The following is a 22,805-nucleotide window of genomic DNA, read 5'->3' on the forward strand; positions in this document are numbered from 1 at the left end:
TCATAGGACAGGTTTAATTCTGAAAGTGGTTTGAGAATCAGCCCAAAGAATTTTCAGCATGTGAAAAACTAGAACCACAGTAACAAAGAGCTCGTCAGTGGAAACAATGACAACACTGAAGATAGAACTACTAAAAAACTCCAGTAACTGTGCTTAAAGCTACCCCAGTAAGTGTACTTAAAGATATCCATAGCTAAGCATAACTATTTTTTGTATATGATAGTCTTTTATTGCAGGATCTCAACTTGCACCAAATGTCAGAAAATCAGGTTTGCACTAGCAAAGGGTAATTACTTGCCCTTTCCAATGCATTTTAGAGTATTACTTAGTAAAAATTTCTGAAGTAATTTCTGTACTGATGCCTGGGATGGCCACCTAGAAACAGAGACTAGACAAGAATAAGGGAATAAAGGGAGGTATTTATTTGAAGGGACTTCAAATGTACACCTTGGGCAGGCCAAAGGCTACACCCAAGATGGACTCTGGGTCACAAGTCCTTCACACTTTTATAAGTTTGGTTCATTTGCATATCAGGGTTAATTCTCCAATTATAAACTCAGTTAATGATGTAATTTCCCCAAGTTTTCCCCCCCTCTCAAAGGCTTTTAGTTTACACATTTTGGGGCCTGGTGTCCTTGATGTGGAAACCTAGAGAGGTTTGTTATGTCTAACCATTATGAGAGAACAGCAGCTAACAGGCCACAAGAAATTTTAGAGTAACACACTAGGCAGTACAGGACTTGAAAAATATAAAAATTAAAACCTAAGGCATCAATACAGCACTTTGAAGTTAGCTTACATGCACAGTCCACAAGTTTTATTGCAATAAAAAAGGACAGGGTATAAGTCTGCAATATGCTCATGTGTACTTTTCCCAGGGATATCAGTATTGTTACATATTAAATCTGAATATGATGTTTTATTTGTGTAGCTGGAGAGATTCCTGATAATTATCATCTCTTTCCTTTCAACAACTATGTTACCATGCATTATAGGATGGGGCTATTGCTTGCAGCTGTTCATTTGATAAAACAGAAATCTGCACTTTCAGCAATATAAGCAACAGCTTTACTGCCCACACAGCAATGATATTTATCATGATTTGTTCATCTGAGCCAATCAAAGTCTCATCTGTGCAATCAGAAAAGCAAAGCAACAACAATCAATTATCAAACCCCATTAAAAGTGAAAATGAGGATTAATCTCATGTTACAGTAGCCTCTCTGGTTCTCATATTGTTAATCATGTTTTATAAACAGCCATCAAATTTATGGTCCAGAATGGGTTTGGAAACCTCCTCACAAAATATTCAGTATGCTCATTAATTCCTTTCCTTCTGCTCTGAATATAGGGACATGTTCATATTCCATGTTTAAATTATTTGAATGAAGAAATCTGGAAAATCCTGGGATAAAACACTAATTTGAGTTAATGAACCGATAAACTCTTTATTCCTCCACAACTTAAAAGTGTGGGTGGCATAATTGTGTTTCTGTAGATAGGAATTTTTTTAAACTGAAGATTCTCAAAGGGATTGTAACACTACTTTTCTTTTGGCTTTTCACCATGTGAGGCTGTTTGAATCCATGATATCACCACCTGTGAACTCAAATGGCGCCTTTCCAGTCTTTCCATGCTTAAATCAACAAGAAGGCATTCTACAGAATGGTAATGCTACCAACATGCTTATTCCAGGTTGGAAGAGCTATTACACATAGAAGCAACTGTGTCACTAGTACCAGACAAAACACAGAGATAGTGAAGGGAAGAAATGTCTCAAAAAACTATTTTTACTTTTTTCAATTTGTCAGGAATAAACCAAGGGCAGAATTTTTGCTCCTATAGGAATTATAACTTATTGAGAATTTAAAGCCTTAATCTTCTCCCTCTGACATTTTTTCCATCTCTTTGAGGTTTTCAAGTACCAAGTCAGCACACCTCCTTTGGCTATGGCTTTTCCAGAGACAGCCTCCAAAAACCTACATAAAAGAAAATGGAATGCAGATGAGAGTCACTCATGAAATTAATACTGGATTTTTAGTTCAAAGCCAAAAAAAAAAAAAAAATTTATTCTGGTGTACATCTTGATGCAGCCATTCCTGTCCAGCTGGATGCCATTTAGAATCACAACTGGATTGCCACAGGGCATCCTGACAATGGGTATTTAAAAACCCATTATGACAAACCTTTAGTGCAACTGAGTTTATGGAATTAAATTAAGAAGGACAAAGGCTCACTTCCAAATTAAAATAGCAGAAAAAAGATCTTACTTTAAGATTGTTCCAAAGAAGTTTATACAAGGCCATTTGACTATTTTTTTATTATTATTATTTTTATTTTTATTAATTTTTTACAATTGTGGGCAGTCAGTGTGGGAGAGCAAAGGGAAAAGAAAATAAACAAAACTAGTAATGCGATCCTGTTAAATGAAAATATTTGTCAGAGAGAAATAACATTAAAATTCAAAGAAAATATGCTCAAAGTTGGCTATTTAATTTTTAAAAGACCTGCATACAAATTTGAATTTATAGTGATTATTTAAGTTACAAAATACCCAGAAATTTATTATTAATTACTTATTTAAATGAAAGAGGAATATACAATTATTCTTTTCATGAAACTTGCAGAAGCCATGGTCATATACTGCTTTATAAGCTTCCTTATAGGCAAGGTATTTTAGATAGTTATTGGATAAAAGGCGAGTCAGTGACAAACAGAAAGATGTGGTGGAGTCACATAATCAAATTTCGTACATGTATGATGTGAATTTCTAGTACTGGCAATTTGATCACAATTGCTCCTATAATATTTTTGGATAATGTGAATAAAAGAGCATTCTATAGGCTCATCTCTGGAACTCAGAAAACACAAAGAAAATTAAGTACATAAAATAAGCAAAGAAGATCTTAACATAAAAATCTATAAAGCTGACATAGCTGCACTTTGTTATCAGGAGTTTCCTTCATACCACATTCGAATCACAGTAAGATACGTCTTCGGAGTATTTTCTTCAGCCTCACCCGTCTTGATTTTATATTTCATAGTACTTAATAACATTTATCACAGAGGTTTCTACTTATTAACAGGTAATCTATAACCTCTGCTTTTGAAAAACAAAGGAATTCACAGGAAATAGCTTGTCAGGATTAGACTTCATTACCATGGGCTGCATATGGAGAAATAGGAGTGTGAAATGTAATATTTGGTATGATACATGAGGAGAAAATAATGATGTTCAGTTTATGCTCTAGAACTTTGTACAGACTCTGCTAGGTACTAAGGGAAGCTATTAGGCCAATAAATTGAAAATTAAAAAAAACCCCAAACATGAAAAACGAAAGGATAAAATACCAACAAACCACTGAGCTTTACAGTGTAATCAAGCAAAACCATACCATTTTATTTAGCCCTGATATTTAGTATTTCACATTAAATCCTCCACATTTACTTAAAAATTATGTATTTCTTCTAAAGTATATGTAAAACTTTAAAATATCCATCATTATTTGTCAGAAAATATTAAATTAATTTGTGATGATGGCTATAAATAGTCAATAGTATGAAACTGAACTGGCACTGTTTGAAAATTTTGCTAGCTATGCCATTGAAATATATTTCAATTAAATGTAACAGGTTGAATCTCATTCACAATATGAAATTTCTTTGCTTTTCATTATGACTCTCTGTGTGAAAGCAAGTGTGTCTACCCCTACTAATTTCAGAAGCTGCATAACTGGTTTTTAATTTCATTCAACTCATGAAGTAGAGGAAAAAATTAATTCATTTCTTGGTATCTAAAATTAAAGTATGGAAACTCCTGGATAAGCTTCAACTGGTGTATGTCATGTCACAGATACAGGATGTCACAGCTTAAAAAGGGACATGGAAAATATGAAATATCAAGTATCCATTTTACACTTTCAAACACATTTTTGAGTATTTGCTTTCATTATTTTCAAAGTGAAACTTAGCTCTTTATCTCAAAGTCCTCTTCTTGCAGATCCTGAATTGCATATAAATAGCAATACAACATGCAAACAAACCAAACAATTTTAAATTATTGGTCAAATACAACCTTTGAGTAGATCCCCTCTTTTCCTTTTTTTTAGTAGAACTATCTTTTCCTTCTTTTAAAAATCATTCTACATCTCCTGCCAAAAGTATTTCCTAAATTTTCATGCCCCCTATTTTTTCTATAACCTCAAGCCTTGACAATTTCTCATCTACTCAGTTCTCTAGCATGTTTGGCATTATAGACAAATTAAGTAAAGATGAGCGTTGAGTGAATTTTTTTTTGTAATGACGTGTAGATTTTTTTTATACTGTGCCTTACAGCATTCTAATAGATGCCTAATTTTAATGCCTTTTATACTTCCTCTATTAAAAAAAAAAAAATTGGTATTTGTCTATATGTAAAAATTTTTTAAAAATCCAACGTATCATATCTAAATCTACGCTTTATGAAATTAAGTTTTCATACTTGCTGATTGTTTCCATATATTAATTTTAGAGTTTATCTTTTATTATTTGAGCACACTGCTCTGGGTGTTCAAAGGCTATGTATAGCTTTCATAGATGGAGACAAGAAGCAGTGAGGCATAGACAGAAAGCAGGAGAGATTCTCACATGACTAACTCTGCTCTGCTTTTCATTTCATGTGAAACATCCCATGATAATCAAGAGCTGCAGAACATGCACATCCATATTTCAATTTTGACAACATCAGTATTTTGATCAGGCAACAGAATATTTAAATACATTCAAGAAACTGGATCCCTGGTGACCTGTGGTGCGGTGTCAGCATGACTGCTGTTTATGGGCATAAGAGACTCAGCTGAGTAAATACAATCTGGTGTTTCCAGCGAAGGAAAAAAGCAGGAGGACAGACAAGTATATTTTGCACTGGGGGCATGTATTAGGTCTAAACCAGGGAGGCTTTTCTCATTTGTTTAAAGAGTATAAAATCAGATATTGGTATTAATGATGGTAGAGGTAAATAAATAAGGAATAGCTAACTTGATTCAAGTGGTGAGATTTTAAGCCTTTGGATGTCTCATTACAAACAGAATGGAAGACATTAAATTCCTTTTATTTTGACTGAAATGAGTTCCCCCATACACCATTTTTAGACACAAAATAAATAGACAGTGAAACATCTGCAACAAATGCAGGATGAGACCTTTACTTCCAGCTCTTTCAGGGGTTACAATTCATTTTGAAGCCACTTTTTTTCTCTTTAGAGTGTGAGCAATATTTGATTGAGACCAAAGCAGGACTTACTTCATCACAGAGTGCATTCAGAAAAATATGGCTAGTGCCCCAAGAAGCCTGTCCTCTCATTTATCAAAAGATACAGCATGTGAGAAAGAAAACAGTAATAGCAACAGTATAAATGAAGTTGAGAAATAACAATAAACAGGTAAAAGTTAGAATCAATGACAATATTATGAATTACATCTAAGACAATCATTTACTATGTACTAGAATATGCTTCAGCTACAAATAGAAAAATAATGTCAAGCACTGTTTTTCTTCTGTGTAACATCATTGTACATCTCTTTCTCTTCTTATGGACCACAGCTCGAGCACTGAAGCAGCAACCTCATCTTCTACCAAAATGACTTTACACAGCCAAGTAAAAAAACTAATTTTCAGGGATAGTGAAGTAATAATGCAAGTCGTCCTACATTTTTACAATCAAATATGACAAAGTCCACTGTCTTTGCTGGAAATTTCTTTTATCATCCTTTGCCAGACTCCTGAGAAGGAGACCTTACATAGTTAGAGACATTTTCTATCTTATTTGAAGGAACGCCTCAACCATTTCTCATCTCTGGTGATCACTCTTTCTTGCTATCTGCATCCTCAGATCTTTGCCAATATAAAGGGAATTTCATGAATTTGGATCATTTTGCTTTTTTCGTATTGCTCACCTATAATATTGTCTCATTATTTTACAGTGTAGCTGAATGACAAACAGCAGAAGAGTTAAAGGCAACATAGAAGAAGAAATCTTGACCGTCAAGGAGTTCACCAAATGGAAGCCCACCAGTTTTCGTGGATGGATTGCATAATATAAAAACCTTACATCTGGCCTCACACAGGTACAGATATCTGCAGTTTTTTCACTACCTTATGTAGACTGGCAGTGGGAAAGGGATGCTGCAGTCCTTCATAATTTCTGTTCATCAGGAGATTCTTCCCATTCTCTGAAATTCAGTGATTGGTTAATTAGACTGAAACCAGAAAAGCACTTTGTCTGGCATTACCAAGTGAGAGTCTGATCCTGATGCTTTCACAGTTTCTTTAGAAAAGGTAGCAGGGGATGAGTACAAATGACAATGATCATCTGCTTTCACAGAACAATGCCTTCCTGGGTAAAAGTCAGGCCCAAGTCTCTGATGACTTTCAGCTAGGATTCTTTATCTGGAAAGCATCTCAGGGAGTGGAGTTATAGCAAAATTAATAGGAAACATCTAAGAAAAATTAGTAGGAAAACATCTAAGCTGACCAGATCCGTTATCTAAGGTAGAAAAACTCAGAGACTCTAAGAATTTGAAATAAGTTTATGGTGACTTTTCTAGTATGTGATGAAATTGAGTACTTGCATTAATTGTCCTGTTAATACCGTATTTCAGGTATAGACAATGATTAAATTTGGAATCATGACCACAATAGATAATTCTTCATTATTCATCCATGAAATAAGACCCTTAATTCTAGCACGTTTTTAGAGGCTTCGGTCATTAATATATTTCTCAATTTTATTAATGATAAAAAATACACTGACTTAAATACAGAAAATAATTATAACCATATGTTAGAAAAATAGTTCATAAACAATGCACATATCTTATGTAGATCAAAGAGAAGTGAGGTGAAGAGTAATTACAGCATTATGTAGTCAACAGCAGAGTAAACTAGTTCCATGACTAAATCAGGTATGAAACCACCCTACTGTGGTCTAAATTAGTGCCTTTAGGGAGTTAAAATGCAAATGTATCTTTTCTAGTGTATTTTCTTGTTTTGTCTTCTTAACACATAATATGCATACATAAAGCTTTCTGGAAAAATAGGTAAACTAAAGTCTACTATTGCACTTTAATTAAGCATTTTCAGAAGTCTTATATTTTTTCTGCCTGTTAATGAGTCCAGTTCACCTGGCACAGAGAAAATCTTTTGCATAGCTGGTAAGAGGAAGGTTCCTTTTACTACATGGTGACTAAACAACATCTACTTGCTTATCCAGTAAGTCTTATTCAGGCTGGCAACAGTTGTTCCAGAATTGTTTTTATTCTGATTTTCCTTTAAGAAATTTAGGAGTCAGAAATGAAAAATAAACTTATTGCAGCAAAGATAATCCTTCTTATCCAGTCTGTGATAAAGAAGTTGTGAAATTCTCTGCTACGCAAGTTCCTCCTGATTCCTGAAGGCTTAGCCTTTTCCCTAATGTTCATCTGTTAAATTTAATAAAGCACTGAAGTCTTAGAATCATAACATTTTTATTATTAATAATTCAGACTCTCAAATACCCCTTTTTTCTCTGTCTCCTCAACATCCCCACCCCCTTTTATGTTCAGTTTTGCTTCAGTTGCTGTTTTTTTTCTGGATTCCTTCATATTTCTGACTACCTACTCTTATCTTCCATACAGCTCTAGTCACCTGCTGAATCACATCGTCGCGTTGGAATGAACACATATGGAATGAAACCTCTCCTCCTGTGAGCTGATTTCAATCAGTTTTCTTCCACGTGGCCTATAGTCTAATGTTTTTCAAGTCTAATTTCAGATGTTATAGTATTGCTCAGCAAAAACAACTAAAAGTATTCCTGAAAGGGAATAAGAAACAGATCTGTAGAAATTGCAGAAGGTAGAACAATACTTTTGCAGCTCAGGATTGATTCATCTTTGGTTTGTAACATGTCTCTGCAGGAAATATGAGACAATAACCTATCTTAGCCTGAGTTAATAACTTCTTTGCTGGTTTGGATTGGTTCATTTTTTTGTTCAGTTTGTTTGTTTCCTGGTTTTTTGGTGGGGTTTTTTTGGGGGGTGTTGTTTGTTCGGTGTTTTGTTTGGTTTGGTTTTTCGGGTTTTTTGTTTTGTTTTTTCTCAGTGAGGTTTCAGTTTTCCTATTCTACCTGACAAAATGAGAAAGGATAGCTAGAGGACAGAAGTAAACATATTGTTCAAGACAGGGAAAATACAATGGAGTACTGTTCTCAAAACTGTTGTTTTGTTGACAGCAAGTATTACCCTCTTTGAAAACACTGACTAGCAAGATAACAGAAATAAAATTACTTTGGGCTACTTGCTATTTAGGTGTTGTGCCCTACTTTTTTCTAACTGCTTCACAGGAAATCCCAGACTTTCCTCCATGGGAAGGAATGTCTGTCGTCTTACACTTATATTTGGTTTACTGAGCTTTTGACCCTGGAGTTCACCACTGTATCCTACAGCACAGCAACACAAAAAAACGTGTTTTGCACATTCAGGCATCACACGGCAGTGTTTTTTAGTCTTGTTTCTGCACTGGGTGAAATAAGCAAGGAGAATAAATAAGTAATTATGAAAAAAGAATCAGGATTGCAGGTAAATTGAAGCCTTACAGAATTAGCACATTGGCATGTGTTCTTTAAAAAGTTACAGAGAAAAAAACACTGAACATTGGGTGGAGATGGGAGAACTACACACAAAGCAGGGAGGAAATATCTGGTATTCTGAACGGACTGAGGAAAATTTCAGCAAAGGAGATGGTGGGGAAGGCTGCAAGGATTCCCTCAAAAATCTGGCGATAAAAAGATTGCATGCAAAGGATTTGAAGAGGGAGAAATCAAAGGGAGTGATCACTGGTGTGTATAGACAACCTGGCAAAAGGAAGTAAAAAGCCTGAACATTTCAATAGGTCATTTATGTCTACAAAAGGCTGTGACCTTCAATCACATTGTATGTGAATATGCCAGTGACCTAATTGGTTTACTTTTTCAAAATGGATAAATAGTTATGCATGGATTTTAGAGCTCTGTATTCTGGAGAAGAGGGGTTTTTTGATTCTCTCGTGTAATTAGATCCATCCAATATTCAGGTATAAATCCATTTTCCCCTTTTAATATTTGTACATTCATTTGTGGAATCAGTGGATGCAGCAGGCTTTTATCCAAAGGCAAAGTAACATTATTAAAAAGACTAAGCTGCCATAGCCTGGAAGGACTGTTGGAAACCACAGAAAACTAAATAAGCTTCACTGTTTATTCATTGGGGTCAAACCTGCAGGTGTGAAAACTGTATTAAATTGCATCCTTAATTTTTGATTTCTCTACTATCTGTTAATATATTAAAAATCTTTTTCTGGAACAACAATCATATACATATATAGTAAAAGAGTATACTTAAATTTTAGAATGCTTAAAATTTTTAAAAATATTGGCCAGCAAACAATTTTGAAAAAAAACCCAAAGAAACAAGGTTTCTGTTACAAAACAGCATCTGTGAAAACCAGTTTTCATTCACATCTCATGAAGAGATTTATATGCCTTAAAGTGCAAAGATATGAACGAAACAATAAAGTCCAGCTCTGAAAATGTTCGTTCTTTTGTGACTTTCTCCAACAGTAAAAGAAATACCTTTCTTTTTGCGTTTTAGACTAGTCCTTGTCACCTGCACTCCATCTTGCATCAAGAAAAGAAAATTACTGGAGTGCAGAAGGCAGAAAAGCAAACGCTTTTTGTGTTTTCATTGCAGTGTACTGTACAAAATTTCTGGGGTCTCTTTCACTGCTAAAGAAATTGACTTAGAGATTGTGACAACACTGCAGCCTTTTTTCTCCCATCAAGCACATTGGAGTTATCAAACAAAAGATTTGAGATTATAGCTGTCTGAAAAAGAAAATGAAAGCTTTACAGAGAAGCAGATGCTAGAGCATTATATATTCCAAGTGTACACTATGCTGTGCATAGCCAGCTGTAACAGGAAAACGGCTTATTTTAATGTTACACACTGGTCTTCGGTGCAGTGTCATTGCATTATAACATCTGCCTTTCCTCCTCTCTCTGCACTATTTGCTACAGCCACCTCATGCCTACTTACTGACATTCTCTGCTCTCTGTAAGTAGCTTTTGCTGAGGGAATATGCATAGTCTTCTGTTTGTTTACATGCAGTAAACACTTTATAAGCACAGTTGCCCCTCAGCACAATTCAATTTTCTCAAACCTTAGTACTTGAGCTACCAGTCACTGTAGAGATCATTTTCACTGCTTATTGGGAAAAAAAACACAAACAAACAAAAAAAACCCAAAACCCAAAAACAAAAATGAAAAACCCAAAAAAACAACATGACAACTTTATATTAAACCATAATATTTTGAGTAAGTGTTACAATGGGGAAAACTCTATGTATGAAAGCATGTGGGAGGCAGAGAGTTTACCTATTGTTTTCAATAGCTGTAATGAAATTATTCTGCTGTCTTTTTCTGCTGTAGTGATATACAGCAAAGAACACTATGCATAATCCAGCACAGCCTGAAACAACTGGTATTTATAAATTCTAATTTCATCCATGCCTGGATAAGTGCAACAGAAATTTTCTGCCGTATTATGATCTTAAATAAGAATTTGAGCCAAGGCTTATTTAAATAAGATGAAGGATGCCACCTATTCATTTTGTCTCAAAATTTCTCATCATCTTATTCATGACCATACTTTTAAGAAAAGATTATCATGTATAGATACTATAACCTAGGAAATAAATAGTACAAAAAGCTTTGCTACTAAAAAATGGGATCATTAGCCCTGCTCATTTAAAAAAAGACCCTTTTCATTATATTTGCACCAAGCGTCAGATTGGATTATGATTATAATGCTTGAAAATTATATGCTGCCCAATTTAATCTTTGGAATTACTTCTGTCGAATGAAAACCTGTCTGTTAAGGGATGTTAGAGCAGCCCTGGCCCAGGCCTTTCTCCTTTGCCCAGCCTCTGGAGCCCAGTGCAGTGTACTCCCAGGCTGTGGGACATGGCAGCTGCTGCTTTCCCACTCGCAGGTTCCACCTATAGCAAATCTGAGCACGGACCCACCAGCTCAGATCTCATTCACAGCTACTCCCCACCAGTGGATGGCACCCAGTTCTTGCAGTGCTCACACGTGGGATAGGCAGTGAGACTATGCAGAGAACTAGTTAGGAAAGGATTAACAAAAGATAGGACAGACAGACTGTGGTGATCAGGCACCAGTCTTAGTCAAATAAGCACAGTGACTGGCCCTATTTATATGGGACCAGCCCTCTCATCCCACTTTTCGCTTTTGTTTCTCCCCATTCCCTTCCCTTGCCTTTTTCCTCATCAGTCTGCCTAGTCCTGCTGAGCTCCTCTCCTCCCCATTTTGAACCCTCAGGCTTCCGTCCTTGTTGGCTGCAATACCCTGCATGCAGTTTCCTGATAGCCCATCAATTAGTGTAACTGACAAGGCTTGTTTCTTGGTTTTGTCTCTGTGTTAGTCCATCAGGTTTGTGTCACTTTGTCTATGGCTTACCTGTTTTTCCTTATTATCCCATCTGACAAGGTCCTCAATAAAATAATCTTACTGAAATAGACATTTCCACATCCCACACCTAGCAAAGGAATAAAAGGTCGGTCGTGTTCTTGTGCTGACACTGTCCTCTGGCATCCAAACATCACAATGGAAGATGTCGTTCACTTCAGCTGTAAAGAATCAAAAATTTGATCCTGGAAAGGAACACAAAGATAAATGGGATCTATGTGAAGTAATCCTGTAAAAGAGAAAAGAAAGGAGCAGGGAACTGATGGGTGAGAACTGAGGTAGGCTGTAGGAGAAGAAAGCTGGCATTCAGACTAAGGAGAAGCAGGGGGAATGATGAAGTCAGTATCAAATAAGCTGTAAGCTTCTGATTACAGTGAGAATCCCTCCAGATTCCCAAGTGAAACCTGTTACTCCAGTGTCCTCCAGCATCAGGGAAGATATGTGAATTCATCCAAAATCTACAGTTTATGACTGCCAAAGTATTGATACACTCAGAGGATGAAGCTGCCAGCTCGACATCTGCTCTGATAGTTCAAAGATCAGAGGTTTAGGGATTTAAAGACTCCAGTAGTGTTGATGAGATGGTTGTGAGATATGAGGGAATACTTTACTGTTCCTTGTTTGAATATATGTTCTAAATGTATATATTACACAGTTATTTGATATTAATATAGCCAATAAACATTAATAAAGCCTTCTTTCCCAATCATACATATAAGCTTACTCAAAGATCTGCAGAAAATTAATTTTAAAGTGACAGTAAAACTGAGATAATGTCCCTAAGTAAAATTTAATCTCATTGCCCATGTCTGTTATTGAACTACTTGCTGTTGTCAACTGATATCCCATTCTTCAGAGAATCACTCTTATTCCCACTATCTTATTCCACATTGCATATTCATATATATATCTTTATACCCTCTATTTACTTTTTGTTGAATATGTTGGAAAGGGAAGAAGGACCTTCAGAGGTAAAAATAAGGCAGCTGTATCTGCACTGTGGATCTGGATTAGAAGTTAGCCTTTTCCTTGGCAGTCCTGTGAAAAAGTTTTATTACAAAATTTGTAATGACTTTTTAAAGGCTAGTTTTTAATATTTGTTTTGGAGGTTTTTCCACTACAGACAGCAAGTCAAATTCATAACTGTTTAGAAGAAATGGAGAATTCAGCAGGGTCCATATCCTGAGTTTGTACTGAATTACACTATGCCAAGCACACTGAAGAATAAGAGGTTACAGACACCCCAAACTGGACACCCAAATCTAGTGAATATACTTAAGCTTAATTTCTCTGCATGGCCATTACCCATATGTAAAATGAAGATAATAAATCCCTTAACCTTATGAGGATTTTGTGAATATAAAGTAATGTCTGACATTATATTAATGAGTTCCATTTAGAAAATAGCACAGAAAAATCAATAATTTCTGCTTAAAGAGTGCAGTCTGATTAGTTTGAATTCAATAAGACTTGTCCACACACTGAACAAGGACGAGAGAACAAAATACTGAATACTTCTAATTAAGGAAGTACCATCTCTGACTGACGGAGCCAGGGATCCCATATGAAAAAAATATTCTGTGTGATGTAATTAAAAACCATTACAGCACATATGTCCAAGTGAGCCAAATGAAGGCTTCATAGGGAATTTTAATTTTAATGTTTTCTAATTTGAATGCTTGACTTTGTGACGTTAATTTTTTTAATATAATTTTCTGGATATAATAATAATAATAAATTGAGTAGGAGTAAAGAAATAAAAGGGTTATGTAAGATTTTCATTTGTGATCTGAAAAGCAATGGGCCTTAGACAAGAAAAGAGTCCAGAAGCTGGCTGACATTTCAGAGATACTGATGAGACAGTGCCATTTCTGTGGGTAGATTTGCAAAGGGACAAGTGTAACACAAAGAGCTTTTCAGTCTTCTGATTTTTAAGTGTATATCACAATGACTTATGAAATATATATTATTTTTTCTTCCCAACTACATCACATTTGGTCAGACTCCTGATGCTCCATTTGAAAGTAAACGAAGTTTACTCACACCCCACAGCTTCCCATAAACAATGTGGTTTTCAACAAGGATATTCCTGAGGAGGAAAAATTGTAGTTCATCACCAGTTTTTGTTACCTTTTTTAATAATGGGACATTGACAAAGCTTTTGCTTGTGACTTAGAATGCTCCTCAACAGCTGACAATTGGATCTTACAGAGGAGCATTCAAGAACTCATGACTAGTATCAGAACTTCTAATATATTGTAGATTTTTTTTGTATCACCACAAAAATGTGATCTTATTGCAAAAAAGGGAGGTAAAAAGGGGATCAGCTCACTTTTTAGTGGCTGTTATTTTTCCAGTAACACAGAAAGTGATAACGTCTTCGTTTTAAATTGTCTTATACTTTTCAAGATAAAAAAAATTATTACTTTGTGGGATGAAAAAATGAAAGCCACAGTTATTCTACTCTGTGGTGCTCAAAATTCAGATTAAGCTTTTAACAGAAGCAGATATTTAGCAAAGGAATTGTTAAATATCTTGTTGTTAAATATTGTCAAAGCTATTACTCAAATGTGCCTGGTATTTACAATACTTTCTATATTTCTAGCACCTTCAAATGCCAACAGCATATTGTTTTTTCCACTTGTTTCAGAACAGTATTTCATATATTAACTAAGGATCAAGCCTAATGTTGATTGTTGGCACAGCACTGCTAGCTCCAGACAAACTGAGTAGATCATATAGCTTAGAAAACAAAAGACTGTGGCACATCTGTTCTCCAAGCATAGTCAGCAGATGACTGACTGTGTGAACAGTGGTGTCAAGACGAACACAGTGGTGCTGCACATTACATGAAAAGAAGCCTACAGTGCTTTTTGAGGTACAAAATATACACAAAGCCTATTCCCCGCCCTGCATCCCTCACCCACCTGCTCTTCCAATAACCAGCATGATTCATCCTTTATGAATTCTCCACTCTAAAATACACCCAGATTCTTGCACAGTGAATCTACCCTCAGCAGCAAAGCAGAAGGACTGGGAGAAACATTACAGAATGAAAGCTACCTACCTGTTTGATCTGGCAGAAGGAGAACCCAGATTTGGACTGGGGTGAACTCAGTCTCACCAGGAACAAATCCAACTCCAACAAGCACCTAAAACACAAAGTCCACATCTGAATTAACTTCAGTTCACAACTTGTGCCCCTTAACAGTTCTGTACCCCAAGATTACTACTTACATTAACAGACACTGCTGAGGTAGGAGATTTTCCTAAAGGAACTGACAGCATATGCTGAATCTCTTCAGATATTGTATTTGAACACCCACATCTCTCCTGGTTCTAAAGGCTGGAAAAGAGGGCTTGGTAAATATCCCAAATATTAGAGAAATAATACAGGGGACATAAAGACCCCTATGTAATTATACACCTACCTGTGTCAAGGTAGACATAAATTTAGGTCTTGTGGCTTTGGACAAAATTAATATCCAAAAGACATCTTGAATCTCCTCCAAGTAGTTAAATATTACTAAGATATTTAATGTTTCTATTCCAGGAAAAGGGCAGATGCAGCTTTCAAACTTCAACAGTCATGAGCAGTTTAGAAAGTTCTTGTAAAATACAATAATTATCACAGTGAAATCCTTAGCAGTCATGTCCTCAAGAAAAACCACCATATCCTCAAAAAAACCAAACTCTTGTTATTTTGACTCCTGCTAAACAAATTCCATGCTAATCCATGTGAGATACATAGAGAAGAAGATAATGTAGGAATTGCTAAGGATAGCTGAACTGCAGTTAGATTCAATATGATCATATTGAGTGATTTTGAATTTACACTGCATGGAAGAAAATAACAGAAGACTTAAGATGCTGTTAATTAATCTCTTAACCTAATCTGATTCTCTTCATGAGCAGTGTGAACAAGGTGGAAAAAGACTGGTCTAAAAGCCAGGGCATTTAGAGAGATAATCCTGGTTTTTTTAATAATTCTCTGAATAGCCTTAAGCACTTCTCTTAATCTTTTTACAACTCAGCCTCCCCATCACTTAAAAGACACCAGAATACTTGCTCACCTGCTTTTTACACCTGCAATATGGCTTTGAAAACACTGTTACAACATAAGTACTATATATTTCCTTTCAAATTTCTGTACTGTTTCCTGTTCAGGAATAACCTGGCTTTTTCCATAATGATAAAGATTATGTGACAACAGATTTGTGCTCTATGAATAACTGAAGGCTCTAAAACACCTGGTTTTATTTAAGTGAAATCAAGAAGCAGTTCATGTCAGTCATATAACACAGTTTGTAAGTTAAATATTAATGCAATTAAAACTACCTCGAAAGTGAGTAGAATACAGTTTTCAGAGGTTTTTAAAGCCAAAAGCACACAATATACTGGAGGCAGTTTTAAATCTTGGAGTGACTATCAGAATGGCAATGTGAAGTGCTACCCAGTCTTCAAACACAAACTTTGCATCTGAACATTTATTTCTTGCAGTCTGCTCTTTAACAGGAAGATTTCTTTATAATGATACGATGCAGAAATTTTGCAATGACTGATGATTAATTCAAATTGTATTAATCAGGAACACAATCATGTAGTTTGAAAACCAGCTAAAAGGATGTACTGCTAAAACCTGAAACAGGGAAAAAGGTCTTGCCATTTGTGTGAGGATATCAAAATTTGTTTTAACATTTAAAGTTCTGTAATAAGAAACGAATAGCATATTTGTGACATTTATAATTGATACCAGGCTGCAAAGCTCTATAATCATTATTGAAGATGAAAAAACTGTATAAAAGAGATCCAGTCACATTGGAAACCTGGGCAGATAGAGAAATGAGAATTTCTTGTGAGATGGTGCACCTACAGAATATTCCCCAATTCTGGGAAAAGATTTTTTAGAAGCAGTGATTTATTAAATGTCAGATGTGATTTGCATAAGATTGGATCCAAATACCACTAGTTGCTTCCATTTGCTTTTTCTCCTGTTTATCACTCCGACGCATTCACAAAGGTTTATTTTATCTGAAACCAATAGACAAAGCTATCCTTAAAAAAAAAACCAAACAAATAATACAAAATAAAAAACAAAACAAACCAAAAATCTCCACAAAATGTCCTTCATTATGGTTCCAGCATTCAAACTTGGTTATAGAAGATGAGTAGATCAGGGTAGCCAAATCACCTTAATTAGGCCTTTCATACCTATCTTCAGGAATGATACATATCGAACTCTTACTGCTTGCACAATCCACTCAATTATACTTACGTCAAAATTCATCAACAAACATGATGAAATTATCCTATTATTAGAATTTAATTTTTCACTTATTGGCCAAAATAATTTTAGCAACCAGAATACATACTACCTTATCAAAAGTATAATTCCTCATTTTCCCTTTCCTAATAAATAAAGGTACTATATATTTTTTAAAATGCATAAATATTATAAAATTAATTTATCTGCAGCCAACCATTTGGATATCTATTTCTTTTACTAAAAATAATAAAATTTTACAGGGTCAGTAAGTAAATAAATAGCCATGTCTGAAAATAACAATGGGATTCAAATTAGAAACACAAATGATCAAAACTAAGTAGATGAAGGCTGTGTATTTTCTAAGGTCTTATATGCGCAGTAAAATCAGATTGTGTATATTGGGCTGACAAGCCCAAATGGAGTTGTTCAGAGTCTTGCTCCAAATGTGTCTTTTCCATCCTGTGGGAATTTACAGCTTGAATAATGGTATATAACACTGGTAACAGCATAATACAGTGTGTCATGTTGGTCTTTCCACTCAATTGTATGTTTTAATTCTTGTTCCCATTTTGAAGACATTTTGAAGATCATTTTATTTTTAGAACACTTGCTGAGCAACAATCAATTACATATTTTGTGTTTACTTTTGACCAGAGTTTTGGACTTGGCAGAATTTTATTTTCTGTTTAGCAAAGAAGGTAATCAATTAAAGCATTTGTTGCTTAACAGCAACAAAACTGATTGTTTTCCAGCTTAATTTTTAAAATGTCAGAGAAACATTTGAAAGACATTATCTGGATTACTATTTTATACAGGATGCTGGGAGATTAATGCAATGTCAAGGCAAGGCAATAAGCTACATGCTGTTTGACTGGTTTTCTCGGTACCTTAGGAGAATTTTGACTTTTCTAAGGCCTAATGCTTTGAAGAATTATTGCATTGCTTTTATCAATTTATTAAATCAAAAAGGAACCTTTTTTTATTAGGTATGCTTAACTTTGAGACACCAAACATCAAAGAAGCAAGGAACAATTGACTTCGTTGTCATGAAACTTTCATTTCACAAACTGCACCATGTTTCTTTAAGATCCTTTCACATTACATACCCATAAGATGGTAGGTTTGTTGCAAAGGAGTTTTTGCTTTGGGATTTTTTTGGTTTTTAGCAGAAAGCCTTTTCCTTATTTATCCTTCTTCCTGTATCCTCAAATTACTATTTCATTCACTGTCATAAAATTAACTCTTCGCATACTGCTTCATCAGATTTTACTTATCTCAAGATAGATAATTTGTCAGGAAAGAATAATCAAGAACAGAATACTGCTAGCACAGCACTGTTATATGTCCCCACCTGAAAAGCTGTGTAATTTATTATAAAAGCAGGTAGACTGTAAAAAGAAATCTTCAGTTTTTATCCACAATCTTTAATTTATGTACAAAATATTTGCAACTTTTGATAGTTATAATGCTATCTTATGGTGACTGCCAGAAATATCAACATTTGGATACATACGGGATTGCACCTGATTGAACATGTTGGACTCATCAGAAATTTCTTTCAGAAATTAAAGTTTTCAATGAATTGACATTTATATTCTGTATCTGATACCATTGTTGTCTACAATAAAGTTGTCAAATCACTCATTAGTAAGAAGTCTGCTGTATTTATGCTGAGCTTCAGATTTGATTTTTTTTTATAAAAATCAAATGTAAATTGCTGAATACATTGATTCAGTAATGAAATAGTATTATTTACTTCGTTCTTAAAATGCAAATTAAATGTCTGGGTTGTACTGGATTCAATGACATTGTATGAATCTTTTTCCATCTGAATGGACATAAATACAATAAGAATGTCCCTTACATCGATATTTCCTAAAATAATTATAAAATATTTATTTGAAATTTATTTTGTGTAATATTATTCTGTATACATTTAAATCAAAATAGATATGGATCCATCAAAGGAGTATTTTAAAGAAACAAGGCTTGTTTATCACTTTTCACTAGATTAGGAAGATGACATTGAGGAAAAGCTAAGTCCCCATCTTCTGAAGTATTACAGTGGCTGGTTTAAGCAACTTTTGACAACTGATCTACAGAGGGTAACTTTCATTAAAGAAAGCAAGCCTAGTATTTCTCCTGTTCGAGCTCTTCCCAACACCATTTCTGCCTTTTATAGACCCAGTAATCCAGAACTGGATAAATCTCAGTATCACAAACAGGATTTGAGTGTAACACCTGACTTCAAGACTTTAATACAAGACTCTCACTTCCTAAGGAGACCATTTCATCTTTAACAACACGTCTATTACCCAGACCACCAGCATTTAAAAGGGGTTCTATATCTAAGGTGCCTGGTTAATAACAGTCCCTACAGATTATATTAACTAAAAATACAGCAGTTTCATCTTCTGTTAGTCTAGGAAGAGAAAAGGGCACTGTGATTTATAGGATGAAGGACTTAACACAGGTTAAATCAAAATTTTGGTTCTAAGGTTTTTGTGAGAAATTGTGTCACATTCTTTCAATTTTTTTCCATGTGATTATAATTTCACCGAGAGGACACTTTTGAATAACCAGGACTATGAATCCCCTTTTTGCTCTGGCTTCCTGAAAAAATTGCTATGAACTTCTGGAAAAAAATCAAGTAGATACCATGTAATGATGCCTTAACAACATCACTTTTTTTACAACAGTACTTCCTCCTCAATTATTTAGCCTGGTAACAGAATGTACTAATTTGAAAGCAAACCAGTGGGAGATCCCAAGTCAGAATTACAACTTAATAGGAAAATTAAGATAAAGGCAATAGTACAGAAACACTGGCTTAAACTGACAGAGCCAGGATACAACATGACACCCTGTTGGTCAGCATGGTGGCTGCAGTCCTGTTGGAGCAATAAATGTGATTCTGTTGAAGCGGTGATCCTGTAGTAAAGTCTGGTCCTTTTCTGGAGGTCTAGTGGTGACCATGGAGCTCTTCTCTGGGAATCCCGCAGGTCGTTCTGCTTGTGGTGTTCCAAACCTCAGATTATATCCAAGTAGGAATGCTTGGTTCCTCCCCCTGGGCGGAGCATTTCACAATGGGATGATAAAATTTCATGAGTCATGCAGTGAGGCTGGATGGCCCATTGGCAGAGATATCATCCCGGAGGGAGTTATCAGTCATGGAAGAGATGAAGAACACTGCCCCACCTGGTTTTAAAAGCTTATGAAGAGAGTAATAGAATACATACTTTTGGTTACGTCTTACATTGTAACCTAAGACACTGAAACCTTGACGTTCATCAAATTCTGCGGTAAAGACCTTCATGTTAGTCCAACTACATCAAAACTCACATATCACTAAGCAACTGGATGAACTATTAAAAACACTTTAATCGTGAGCAACATGGGGGTTTTCTTCTGAAGCCTTGGCTTTTACAATAAGGATGTCTGTCTTGAAAAAGCTTTTAATATTCACAATTCTGCAGAAATATCTAAAACTATTGGACAAATTAATCTCATGTATTTCCTACACACCATTATAAAGCAAGTTAATAACGTTGGATGTCCAAAATCATGATTAATCTTTTATATCCAATTTCAACAATACTCTGCTTTGCTCATCAGCTATTGCCAAAGACAACCAAATAACCCCCACAAAAGTGAAAGGATATATTTGCTGAAGGAAGTAGTGTAATTGCTTTAAACAGGGATTATACAGGTTCATTTCAATGCTTTGTCTAGAAATTCATGGCACGTCATTTCTTGAACAGTCAACAAGACGTGGTTAAAAAAATCACTTATAAAGCATCTATTTATTTTATCTAGCCATATAACATGGGAAGTTTCCCTTAAAATATAGTAAGTTTAACTTGATTTCTTCTAGATATTCCTTGCTAGGTCTTACTCACAACACTTTTTTCTTCCTTGGTGCTGATAAGGAGTTTAATTATTCTCATAAATTTTATTATACTGACAGCACTATAATTTCCTTGTGGTTCATTTAAGCATAAAAGATTTTTTTTTCCATTTTTCTGGAACCTCTCCTTTTACTTTTTTAGAGATAATCAGTCAGCCTCTGAGATTCTTTCAACCATACTTTGGAAACTTCTGAGTCAATTTTATCTCATTTAGCCCATTCAAAACACAATTTGTTCAAGTATCCAAATCCATCTTTCTTTAGTCTGATAGAAAATATTTGTGGTTAATAATAATTGTGTTATTTATATTGACAATGTCCAACTGCATACACTGGAGAAAACTCAAATGAAACCATTTATTAGTTCTGTTGTCATTATTTTTCAGAGAGCTTTCCTAGGCCACTTAGCAGCAGACAACACTTTCCTCAGTTTTCCTTTTACTGCTAATGCACTCATAGCATTATTTATTATCTTTTGTGTGCCCTGGTAGTTTTATTTAATTTCATGCTTTGGCCTTTCTCTGACTTACTTCGTGCATGCTCTTAAAGAGAATTCCACTATCAGGAAGAGTTTTATTATTTCTATAGACTCTCCTTGAATTTGGTGGTAGTAGAGGGAATAGCTGTAGAGGAGGTGGGACAGGAAAGTTGGTGTCATGTGAAAAGGGGAGATTTTCTCAAACCCTTTGTGTTTTATTAGCCTGTCAGTGCCCCAGGAAAGCCAAGACCCTTGTGCCCAACCAGTCTGTCAGCATCCCACCATGGGGACCCTTCACTGACTATTCCAGTGGGTTAAAGGATGCTTGGACTGGCTGGTTGAGGGACACATGCCAACAGCATAAGGGAGATCCCCTCCCAGGTCTCCATAGCCAAGTGTGTTCCCTGCTGCCGGCAAGTGCCAGCACCCTTGAAGGACTCACACTAACTTACTTTTATACTATGTTTTATGTTTAAGTGGAGTTTGAGTAACTCCGGTCATCCATCATGTTCAGTGGGGGGTACCTCAGAGGTGGCTAATGTCAGCATTACACCTGAGGCAGCCTTTGGGATGGAGGTGTGCACAGCACTACCTCTGTGATCTCACCATGGTTGCTGGTTTAGCAGCAAGACATCTTTTCTTCCCCTCGGTCACAAGCTGCTATGAGGCTTATCAGCTACAAGGTACCACTGAGTTCCCCTTCTTGCAAGGATTTCAACAGAGCCTGGCTGTGGTGTGTCAACTCTGCTCCATTCTCCTTTTAGTTCCCCTTAGCATGTGTTGTGTGTGGGAAGTGAGACATGCTGACCAAGTCCCATCCAGGGAGCAGCAACTGCATTTCACCCAGGGAGCAGCAACCATTTTCACCCTGTAACTTCCTTACTGTTAAATCTTCTGCTAATGTGAATGTAACTTCCTGGTTTTCTCCAGCTTTACCCCTAATCACTTTTCCACACCATATTTGTTCTATACCTCACAAACAGTTCTCTTAGCTTCTGAAACAAGGTAGTTGTATTTGAGCTACTTGCTACAAATGGTCCTTGGCCCAAGCCAAACACTAACCTCTGCATGGCCCCTGAGGCAATGGCCACTGGCACAGGCTGTAACTATGTCAGGAACAGCAATTTAGCAGATCTGGGTTTGTTCAGATCACCCTACACAGGTATTCTAGGCTGTTTACTAATGTAGAAATAGGAATGCTTATAATTCCAGTATTTAACGTGAAGAAAATCAGAATTGAGATCCCAAAAGCCTTTTTTAGTTTTAACTTATCAGGCATTACACCTTGCAAAAAGGCCAAAGGACCACTCTGAAGGTCTCTACATATTAACAAATCTGCACTGTAGAATTGTGGGATTTCTGAGGCTTTTTCTTGAAAACCAAGGCTGAATGGCCAATCTGTTATTTCCAGGTTCAATTTACAAAATCACTTATTTTATAAATTGAGAACAGGTAAACTGTTTACCTCTGGTGTCTTAAAGTCCACATCATAAAGAACCTTTTAAGGTGAAGATAAAAAATTTACACATCTGACTTCAAACAATTGCTTAACACTGAGAAAAGTAATACGCTTCTGGTTTACTTCCTTTTCCTTTTTTATAGCCATAGAACCGAAAA

At 35.6% G+C, this 22,805-nt stretch overlaps 1 long non-coding RNA gene across 1 annotated transcript; it reads right to left on the reverse strand.

The window, feature by feature from the left end:
- Positions 1–2,445: 2,445 nt before the first annotated feature.
- Positions 2,446–17,006, reverse strand: LOC104696677. The gene is made up of 3 exons (XR_002048091.3): positions 14,775–17,006; positions 14,605–14,689; positions 2,446–11,722 (listed from the first exon to the last, which is right to left on the reverse strand). It is a non-coding gene; the product is annotated as an uncharacterized LOC104696677 (long non-coding RNA).
- Positions 17,007–22,805: the final 5,799 nt, after the last annotated feature.

This window comes from Corvus cornix, chromosome 4 (genome assembly GCF_000738735.6).
Source record: "Corvus cornix cornix isolate S_Up_H32 chromosome 4, ASM73873v5, whole genome shotgun sequence".
Classification (NCBI taxonomy): domain Eukaryota; kingdom Metazoa; phylum Chordata; class Aves; order Passeriformes; family Corvidae; genus Corvus; species Corvus cornix.